Here is an 11,361-nt window from a genome sequence, read left to right as displayed (position 1 = left end):
GGCAAAGTTCATAGTGAAGTATGATTCTCTTGAATGAGACTTCTCTGAATGAGATGAATGTGCAAATACCTTCATTTTCACTATGTGCAGGGTGAATGAGCCAGGAGTTCGGACAGAATCTGGTCACCAGAACCCTGAAACCTACACCAACTCAACTCTACAAAATTTGACCACAGATACAGATAGAATACACAGGTTTGGGACCCTAAACGCCAGCTTTATATGAAGGCTACCAAACCTACTGAGAAGTTCGCTTTAATAGGATGGTGAAGTGCCAAACCACTTTAGCAGTGACAGATTTAGGCCTTGATGATCAAGATATGGAAACCGGTGCTTGGCCAAGTGTGCCACTACCATAGATTACTATTGATTACTACATATAGACCAATAGAAGAAATTCTCTCACCTCTTCAGGATAGACTGCAGCATTTTTCAGGAAACTGCTAGAAATAAATATGCCTCTTGATAAATCTTCTGCAAGGTAAAATATGAGAATACATGAAAGGACTTGCCAGGAAATAATGAAAATTGTCTTATGAGAGTTGGGATTGTATAACTTACCATTAATAGATGGTATCATCAAGCCACGAGAGAGCTGCTGGACGGCCTTTTGTGTCACAGTCACCTGGAATATCGAGAATGTGGTCACTATTACAGAATTATAAGCGCTTAAGGGAAGATGTAACAAGCATTTAACACCGAAAGCCCATTCATGCATAGGTGTATGTGAGGACATGAACTACAGGTGCACAGGTGGCAGAAGCCCCATTCACCCACTATGACTTTTAAAAATTGAGTATACAAATGGGGGCTTGTTTTTGGGGGGATAGGGTGTATTTAAAACACGAATATGTTACGTACATCATGTACCATATGATATATAAAATTATAGAAAAATGTGCAGTCCTCTGTATTGAAAGACTTCCAAACTTGTACAATATTATGCGCTGTATGACTGGAGCAGGTTGACTCTTATGCAGGGGTTGATAGATCATACATATTATACATCACCTTGTTTTCTTTAGGTGGACTGCCTTCTATTTGTAACCTGTTGGAAGGCACATTATAACTTTAGTACATGAAGTGATACATCTAATAGGTCACATACATTGAATGCAGTAGTCTTTAGAAATCTGATTATTGTCTTTGTTGATTTATTCATCGATATCAAATCCTCGTTCCCTATACAAGAATAGCACTAAATTTATTTTGTATATTCATCTGAAGCACCATGTGACAATGCTGATTGAAAGGGTTGTGCTGCTTAGGGTACATTCAGATGTGCTAGACAAGCCGGATTCCAGGCGAGCGCAGGGACCGGAAAGGAGGGGTGCAGACAAGTGGCCTCACCACAAACTGCTGATATATAGGGCATCCCGCATCATGTCATAGGACCATCATGCTAGATGTCAAGGAAGCTGCCTTACAAGGTAGCTAAAATAGGCTTGGTTTTCCTTATCCCTTCTTGGAAAACTTTGCATATTTTCCCAGAATCCCCCTAGTGGAGCATCCATGGCTATAAGACTCAACACGCCTACATGGTGGCCTTAATTAGTAGTCTCTGTAAGCAGTCTTACTTCCCAACAATATATAGGGCACGCACATATACTGTATATATATCCTATATTTTGCGTTGTGTCCAAGGCCCATAGAAGTCTATGGGGGACAAGGTCTGGTTTCATGGTCTGGACCAGTTTACTGCCCCCATAATGACCATGTGAATGTACCCTTATAAATTGATTTGTTTTTAGTTGGGTTCTGTGGTACCGTTTTGGTGCAGTCTAGAAGGGGAGGAGTCGTCTAACCAGGATTGGTTTGAATTAACTACCAAGCTCTGAAAAGCAACAGTGGCCTATGATTGAATCTCTGGAAAGTACACTGAGATGTGAGTTGCGTGTCGCCTCACTGCCTTGCAACCAGACCAATGGATGCAGCGCATGTATACTGAGAATGGAGACGTGGTCAAGCGGAGGGAGAGAGCTCAAGCATGAGAATAGCTTGCTGCAGTGAGGAGGGGTGGGTACACTTCTTGATCTGGGGGAGCGACAAGCTACGGTCATGGTTGAAAGGATCCAGGAGCAGATGAAATGCCCCCCCTCGGGACTTAGCTTAAGCATCTGGCAGGGCACCAAGTAAAGTATAATATTGTTTGTTTCAATAACCATTTTGAATACATGTGTGCAATATACTGTACTGTTTGTGTGGGAACCTGCCCCCAGCTAAAATGGCCCTCTGTTGACAGATTCCCTTTCAATAATATGCAGATATTCATGATATACAAAGGATTGCCACACAAAGAAAGAGAAGTTAATTATAAAGATACCTGTTCAAGTTCATAGCCGCTGTAAGATTTGTCCCCTGTGCTCCTCTGGCTTCTGACATGGAAATATTTAGTTGGACACTGGCCACCTTTACAAGAAATGTCGTCGTTACAGACTGACATGTTCACATTATAGTCTACAATACATAGTAGACATGCAAGGAACTTACTATGTTAACACTGAAGATATTCTTATTGTGTATATTTCTATGTAAGCAGAACTGATTTCGGTCTCTTTGGGATTCAGACTGATCCTATGATAAAATCTCTCATTCAATCAATTTTCATTATCTCATTGTAATCTGATTCTATCAAAATTTTTACTTATAGGGGTATTCCCACAAAGACAATATTCTTAAATAACACATTCTCTAATTCACTGTTATTAACAAAAATACAGCATTTCACAGTTATAATTCCAACCTTTCCTATCAGTTCTGCTGTTTACAGTTTGGTTGTCCCTGGATCCGACCGTAAGCTCCTTACTAGAGTCGGGCAGATTCCTCTGGTTTCTCTTGCATTGCAGGAGCAGGGGGAGGGGCTGGATGCAGAGAGCACAACAGACACAAGCACTTCCTGTCCAGCTGCAGCTGCTTCAGCAGCCTGAAGAGGAGACAGCAGCACTGCAAACAAGATAACCTCTGGATCTAAGGTCAGAAGTCTAACATACAGTGCTGACTGTGTGTTATATTGATTAGGTGAGGCAGCAGAGCAGAGTGTGTCATTGTGTCTTATATCCATCTCATGACTCTGCTGTCTCATCCCTCCTTTTCTATGTGTCAGATACTAGTGAATGTTCAGAAACGAACTGAAGTGTAGTTAAACCCAGTACCCTAATAATCTAAGCACATTGTCAGCACACAGAATCTCATAGCACACAGGAATCATGAAGTGTCTGCTTATAGAGTCCCCTCCCACACCCTGGAATCTTACATAGACCATCACTGAGTGATAGGAGATAAAACAGCAATAAAACTGAGTAACATTGCAAAAGTAGGGGGTTAAAAATTGAGAGCTTTTCCTTTATGGGAAAACCCCTTTAATAAAAGTATATTACAAAGTTTACTATTATCACCTGCTTAATCTATTTCTGAAATTCAAAAAAATTGCTTCAAATGTTTAGTTACACTTTAACCAAGAGGGAACTGATAACAGCTCTGCCGTCTTGAATAAACTCCCAAAATACTCTTATTGATACTTTGGGGGTTATTTACTAAGGGCCCGATTCGCGGTTTCCCGACATGTTACACGAATATTTCCGATTTGCGGCGATTTCCCCTGTATTGCCCCGGGATTTTGGCGCACGCGATCGGATTGTGGCGCATCGCTGCCGGCATGCGCGCGACGGAAATCGGGGGACGTGGCCGAACGAAAACCCGCCGTATTCGGAAAAACCGCCACATTTAAAAAATGAAACTGTGTTGCTTGGGACGTGCTTACCTTCACTTGGTCCAGCTCGGTGTATTGAAGTGCGTTCAGATGCTTTTCAGCGCAGCAGCGCCACCTGGTGGACGGCGGAGGAACTACCATCATAAATCCCGGCCGGACCCGAATCCAGCGCGCCGCTGGATCGCGAATGGGCCGGGTAAGTAAATCTGCACCATTAAATGATACACTCACCTCCGGCATGCACTTAGCCAATTCTGAGGTTTTTATTGCTTTAGAGCCCTGCACAAAAAAAAAATGGAATGGATAAGAAGTAAGAACGTGTTATAGTACATGTGAGCTGCTATTATATTAATTTATACTTACTATAAATTAATGTGAGACCTGAAAAGTCAAAAACCCAGCAGAGTAATAAGCCGAAGCAATGGATGCCAATGACGACTGGGATACACCAATATTAACCATGTTGTCATCTTGCTTGGAGATTTTCAGGGGTGCCGGAGAGAAAGAAGCCTTACTGCGCGCTTCATTATGTGTACGGAAAAGTCCCTATTTGGAGGAGATTGAGTCTATTTTGGCCATTGTCCTACTATTTTGGAGCACATGGAACACCATTGATTACTAGTCAAAGGATATTCTGGTTTAAATAAATACAATGGATTCATTGTAGATATTCTACAGAGGATACACAATTTTCTAACATAACTTGTGTGTTATAGTGGTAGTCCAAGTTCAGAGAACTATGGATGCTTTTTTCCATAATCAGCTCCAAACCTGTCTACAATTGTATTTGGCATTGCAACTTTGAAATTGCCAATCACATGATTATAGAAGAGTTTTGGGAATGACAGTATGGTAGTGTTGGAAATTGACAAGCACAGCACCCTGCAATCACTAGCACTCATATGCACTATGCACTTAATTGCAGTCCAGATGTGTTTAATTTAACTTATTGAACTTGATGGAAACACAAACACCTCTCTATATAAGAAATCACAGCTCAAACTACATGTCGGAACAACATGAGAATCATGAAGTCTAGGGAACTGCCCAATGAGCTCATAGACAGAATTGTGGCAAGGCACAGATTTGGCCAAGAATACAAAAGAATTCCTGCAGCACTTATGGAGCACAGTGGCCTCCATAATCCTTAAATGAAAGAATTTTGGGATGAAAACAACTGTTCCTCAACCTGGCCATGGTTAAATCGCAACTCAACCAATGCAATGAGTATATTAGACGGAGGTCTAATTATATAAATAGTTGTTGGTGCAACTGGGCAAAAAGCATAATTTATTTATCAGGTTACTATCTTATATACAATTCAGAAAAGGTGTATAACATGCAACATCTTTGACAAAAGTATGCATTCAACCAATCTTTTACATTACTCTAATCTTCACTAATCTCACTAAAATCTTCACTAATCTCACTGAAAAGCTTATTGTTAGTTTACTTTTCAGGGAAAAGTTAAACATTTTGTTAGAAACATTCAGTCATTATTCTCTTTATGTTGATACAAGGGATGTTGCTGTGTGTGTTTTCCGGATTTAAATATCCAGTTCCATTATTCTGTCTTGAGCTGATGTTTGTGAAGTCAGTGATGCTAAAAACTTCTTGATTCCTAAGTAAAGGTCTGTGACCTAAAATTTATGTAAGATACTGAATCATAAGATACTGAATTATATTAACGATACTATGGGGCAGATTTACGTACCCGGCCCATTCGCGATCCAGCGGCGCCTTCTCTGTGGTGGATTCGGGTCTGGCTGGGATTCACAAAGGCAGCTCCTCCGCTGTCCACCAGGTGGCGCTGCTGCGCTGAGGAGCATCGGAATGCACTGGAATACACAGCGCCGGGCTGAGTGAAGGTAAGTGCAAGCTCCGCAACACATTTTTCGTTTTTAAATGCAGCGGTTTTTCAGAATCCGTCGGGTTTTTGTTCGGCCACGTCTCCCGATTTCCGACGCGTGCATGCCAGCGCCGATGCGCCACAATCCGATCGCGTGCGCCAAAATCTCGGGGCAATTCAGGGAAAATCGGCGCAAATCGGAAATATTCGGGTAACACGTCGGGAAAACGCGAATTGGGCCCTTAGTAAATGACCCCCTATATCTTTTTAAATAAAAGGTATCTCACTAAATCACAATTATCGGGTTTCCCTATCACTGCCCAGCCAAACTAAGCAATAGTAGCAGAAGAGCCTTGGTGAGAGAGGTAAAAAAGAACCCCAAGATCACTCTTAAGATGCAGTAGGGGGATGGGAGAAAGTTCCACAAATCACCTATCACTGCAGCCTCCACCAGTAAGGGCTTTAAGGTGGAATGTGCCGACGGAAGCCTCTCCTCAGTGCAAGACATATGAAAGCTGCATACAGTTTGTAAAAATACACATGAAAGACTCTCAGTCTATGAGAAATAAGATTCTCTGGTCTGATGAGACGAAGATTGAATTTTTTGGTGTTAATTCTAAGCGTTGGAGAAAACCAAGCGCTCCTCATCTCCTGCCTAATACAATCAAAAGGGTAACACATGGTGGTGGCAGCGTCAGGCTATGGAGGGACAGGAAGACTGGTTGCACTTGAAGGAAAGAAGAATGTGGCCAAGTACAGAGATATCCTCAAAACCTCTTCCAGAGTGCTCTGGACCTCAGACTGGCCGGAGGTTCATCTCATGAATGTTCTCTTGTTAATTCTCACATATTCATACAAGTAGATATTTCTTGACACCTGTGCAACATTGATTATGTATTTGATCTGTTTTTTTTATATTTGGAATATTCATGAATTTTTTCACATTGTTCAACGTCATCTCTGACGTCACATCCCACAGGGGGTTTTAAACCCGCTGTGTAACCCGGTTTTTACTGCTTGAAAATGGCTAGATTGAGTCGGAAACAGAGTGCTGCTTTTCCCTTTACTACTGACAAGGTATGCAATAGGTGTTGGTAAGAACCTACGCGTTTCGGCTAACTTCCAAGTCTGAGTACCGTATTTTCCGGGCCATTAGGCACACCGGACTATAAGGCGCATTAGTAGAAAACGCTTTATATATGGAAAAATTCCATATATAAGGCGCACCGGACTATAAGGGGCAGGGTGGCAGGGGGCGTGGCGGAGGTCCGGGGGCGTGGCAGAAAACGGAGCGGAGGTGAGAGCGGCAAGAGGTGAGTGGTCTCCGGGGAAGGGGGTCCATTCAGGTGGAGGAGGGCAGCGGACCCTACTTACATAGATCCCCGCTACCGGTGACAGCAGATCTCCAGCGGGAACTGCAGACCGACGCGGCAGAAGTTGTTTGTGCCGTGTGGTCTGCAGTCCCCGCTGGAGATCTGCTGTCTCCGGTCTCCGGTAGCGGGGACCTATGTAAGTATGGTCCGCTGCCCTCCTCCATACATAGGGCGCAACGGACTATAAGGCGCACTTTGGATTTCTAAGGAAATCCTAGGCTTTTATGTGCGCCTTATCATCCAGAAAATACGGTACCATGAGTAAGGCTTAGTAGTTAGCCAACACGCGTAGGTTCTAACCTACACCTACTGCATACCTTGTGAAGGTAATTTTAAAGGAATGATGAATACAGATCGTTAATTTTATGTGGGATCTGCCACGACATTCTAAACGTCGTTTTAGCTCAAAAGCTGCTTCTACACAATACTGAGCAAAGGTTCAGAATACTTATGACTATTTGATATTTCACTTTTTCTTGCTTAATAAGTATATACTCGTGTATAAGCCGAGTTTCTCAGCACAAAAAATGTGCTGAAAAACCTCGCCTCGGCTTATACACGAGTCAATGATAAAAAAAAAATAAATTAATACTCACCCTCCAGTGTCCCCGATGTTCCTCGCGGCTCCCGGCGGCTCCCCGTGTCTTCTCTTCTGTCTTCTCTAGCCGACAGAGTCGCGTTCATGCGATCTGCCGGCCGTCGCACACAGTGATGCGACGGATGACGTCATCAGCGGCGACAGCGCTGCATCACAGTGTGCGACGGCCGGCGCGTTCTCCCGGCCAGAGAAGAGTGAAGAAACCGCCGGGAGCCACGATGGGGATCGGAAGCCGCCGGGAGCCGCGACGAACATCGGGAAAACGGAGGGTGAGTATTAAGTTTATTTCTTTATCTGTATACTAATAGGGGCTGCTGTATACTACTGAGGGCAGACTGTATACTGATGGGGGCAGGCTGTATACTACTGAGGGCAGACTGTATACTGATGGGGGCAGGCTGTATACTACTGGGGACAAGCTTTATACTACTGGGGGCAGGCTGTGTACTACTGGGGGCAGGCTGTATACTACTGGGGGCAGGCTGTATACTACTGGGGGAAAGCTGTATACTACTGGGGGCAGGCTGTATACTGCACGGGGACAAGCTGTATACTACTGGGGGCAGGCTGTATACTACTGGGGGGCAGGCTGTATACTACTTGGGGGCAGGCTGTATACTACATGGGGGCTGGTTGGCTGTATACTACATGGGGACTGGCTGTATACTACACCCTCGGCTTATACTCGAGTCAATAGGTTTTCCCAGTTTTCGGTGGTAAAATTAGGGGTGCCAAAGTGTGCCAAACAAGAAGTTTAACCAAACCCTTTTCCAACAGTGCAAGGTAGAGGAAAAAGTATTGGGTGAACACACATCCTCATTGTTTCTCCAAATTACTAAATATTTATGTATACAAAATCCAGACTTCTAAATTCAAATGGCTCCATGTTTTATCAAAGGCCTACACAGCAACCTGCAGTATGCAATCAGTTATGGTCCTCAAGAGCAATTCTGCAACTACATTTATATTCCCATTGGACTTGTACCATAAACCCAAGAGGAGTTCCTTGAGCCCACCAGATATGTTTTTTTTGGGCTCATCCTCAATTAACCCTTAGGAAATAGAATCTATTGTTGTGTAATAAATTGGGCCCACCTGATGCTCCTCTGGTTCTCTGTTGGGTCGGTCCAATCCCAGACTTATCACTGGTCATCAATATCAGATCATTATCAGGTCTGCCACCCAGACTCCGCACATCAGTGACCAAAGGTGGGCACCACAGATAACAGAGCTGTGTTACAGGTTCTGTTTTGTTGTTTTAGATCTGGTGCTGGTGGATGGGGGTTGTTTATTCTCCGGTCTGATATAAAAAAGCTCATTTCAGTCAAACAATGTCTACAGCTAAAGCCATCTTCACATATTATACAATATTCATTAATAATAAATCACATTAATGCCATAAGGAATTAACATTGAAACAAACTCTATAGAGATATTATGGAAAGATATAAATTATCCTGTTCCCTGTCACTTCGTTTTAGCTCAAAAGCTGCTTCTACACAATACTGAGCAAAGGTTCAGAATACTTATGACTATTTGATATTTCACTTTTTCTTGCTTAATAAGTATATACTCGTGTATAAGCCGAGTTTCTCAGCACAAAAAATGTGCTGAAAAACCTCGCCTCGGCTTATACACGAGTCAATGATAAAAAAAAAAATAAATTAATACTCACCCTCCAGTGTCCCCGATGTTCCTCGCGGCTCCCGGCGGCTCCCCGTGTCTTCTCTTCTGTCTTCTCTAGCCGACAGAGTCGCGTTCATGCGATCTGCCGGCCGTCGCACACAGTGATGCGACGGATGACGTCATCAGCGGCGACAGCGCTGCATCACAGTGTGCGACGGCCGGCGCGTTCTCCCGGCCAGAGAAGAGTGAAGAAACCGCCGGGAGCCGCGATGGGGATCGGAAGCCGCCGGGAGCCGCGACGAACATCGGGAAAACGGAGGGTGAGTATTAAGTTTATTTCTTTATCTGTATACTAATAGGGGCTGCTGTATACTACTGAGGGCAGACTGTATACTGATGGGGGCAGGCTGTATACTACTGAGGGCAGACTGTATACTGATGGGGGCAGGCTGTATACTACTGGGGACAAGCTTTATACTACTGGGGGCAGGCTGTGTACTACTGGGGGCAGGCTGTATACTACTGGGGGCAGGCTGTATACTACTGGGGGAAAGCTGTATGCTACTGGGGGCAGGCTGTATACTGCACGGGGACAAGCTGTATACTACTGGGGGCAGGCTGTATACTACTGGGGGGCAGGCTGTATACTACTTGGGGGCAGGCTGTATACTACATGGGGGCTGGTTGGCTGTATACTACATGGGGACTGGCTGTATACTACACCCTCGGCTTATACTCGAGTCAATAGGTTTTCCCAGTTTTCGGTGGTAAAATTAGGGGTCTCGGCTTATACTCGGGTCGGCTTATACTCGAGTATATATGGTATATCAACATTTTTGTATAACAAAAATATCTACATTTGTGTTTTTCTTCTGTCAAGTTGGGATGCAGAGTGTACATTAATGAGCAAAAAACAACTGTTTTTATCTTACCAATGAAAGAAAGAGCGAAACACAATGCATATGGAAAAGGATTGTCGTGATGAGACACCATAACAAAACCCAAGCTTACGAAAGCCTTTGTAGATCTCACCTGCCAGTTAACAGCTGATCGTGCAACATCTTGGAGAAGATATTTTAGGGTGTCATAAACGTAACTAGAAAGAAATTTGTGGATTAACAGGACATGATTAGATACTGTGAAAAGATTTAGTCATTTTAGAGCATCTTTCCAAACATGTTGAGGTGCTAAGCTCATGGACATACACAAAATCCAGATAAGACCTCCCAACCACACTAAAGCCAAAACAGAAATCCGGTGCCAGGCTATACCTTAATACAGTACTATAATATGACTATTACTGAAATCAAGACGGATGAGCAGACAGTCCCTTAAATACAGACCCCCAACCAGACTGTCTCAAAAATATACACCCCAGACTGACTATCCCCAAAGTATTAACCCCATATTAACAGATGTACAGAATTAACTTAGTCTATTACTGAGGTAAATCTTATCTTGGGTCTGTATTTTTGGGATAGTCTAGTCTGGTACAATGCATTCTATGCATTGTACTTTAGGATGGTCTTTGGTCTGCATATTAGGGACAGTCATTGCATGTTTCTTGGATTAGGGACAGTCTATATTTTTGGGGATAATCTGGACTAGCATCTGTAATTTTTAGGGATAATAATTTGTAAATAGTGTCTTATGGGGTCTGTATTTTGGGAATAGTCTGGTCTGATGCCAATAATGCAGTTGAATCTGATCTATGGTCTAAGTGTAATACTATTCTTTTTTTAATCAAGTTGCCTGGTTTTGGATCTTCAGCTCGCCAGACCATAGGATGCTGTGTGCTCGGAATCATTCCAGGAACCAGGGACGAAAGTAAGGCAAGAGGAACAGGAATCCGGCACTTCAGAGGTCCATTAAAAATATTCTTGTCTTTATTTTCAATGCATTAAAAATGGCAGTTATAGCAGATTAGTATCAGCATATCCACCAACGTGCTTTGACAAAAACATCTCCCTCAAAGTCTAGATATTTTGTTGAAACGCGTTGGTGGATATGCCAATACTAATCTACTGTAATTGCCATTTTTAATGCGTTGAAAATAAAGACAAGAATATTTTTTATGGACCTCTGAAGTGCCGGATTACTGTTTCTTTTGCCTATATTTATTTAGGATTTCTAGTCCAGGATCAATGTTTGCATAGCAGGGTCTATACTTATTTGGCAAACATGCTTAAGAAACATGATGCTTACC

This window comes from Engystomops pustulosus, chromosome 6 (genome assembly GCF_040894005.1).
Source record: "Engystomops pustulosus chromosome 6, aEngPut4.maternal, whole genome shotgun sequence".
NCBI lineage: Eukaryota > Metazoa > Chordata > Amphibia > Anura > Leptodactylidae > Engystomops > Engystomops pustulosus.
The sequence above is the reverse complement of the archived record's forward strand: the minus strand, read 5'-3'. Positions refer to the sequence as shown.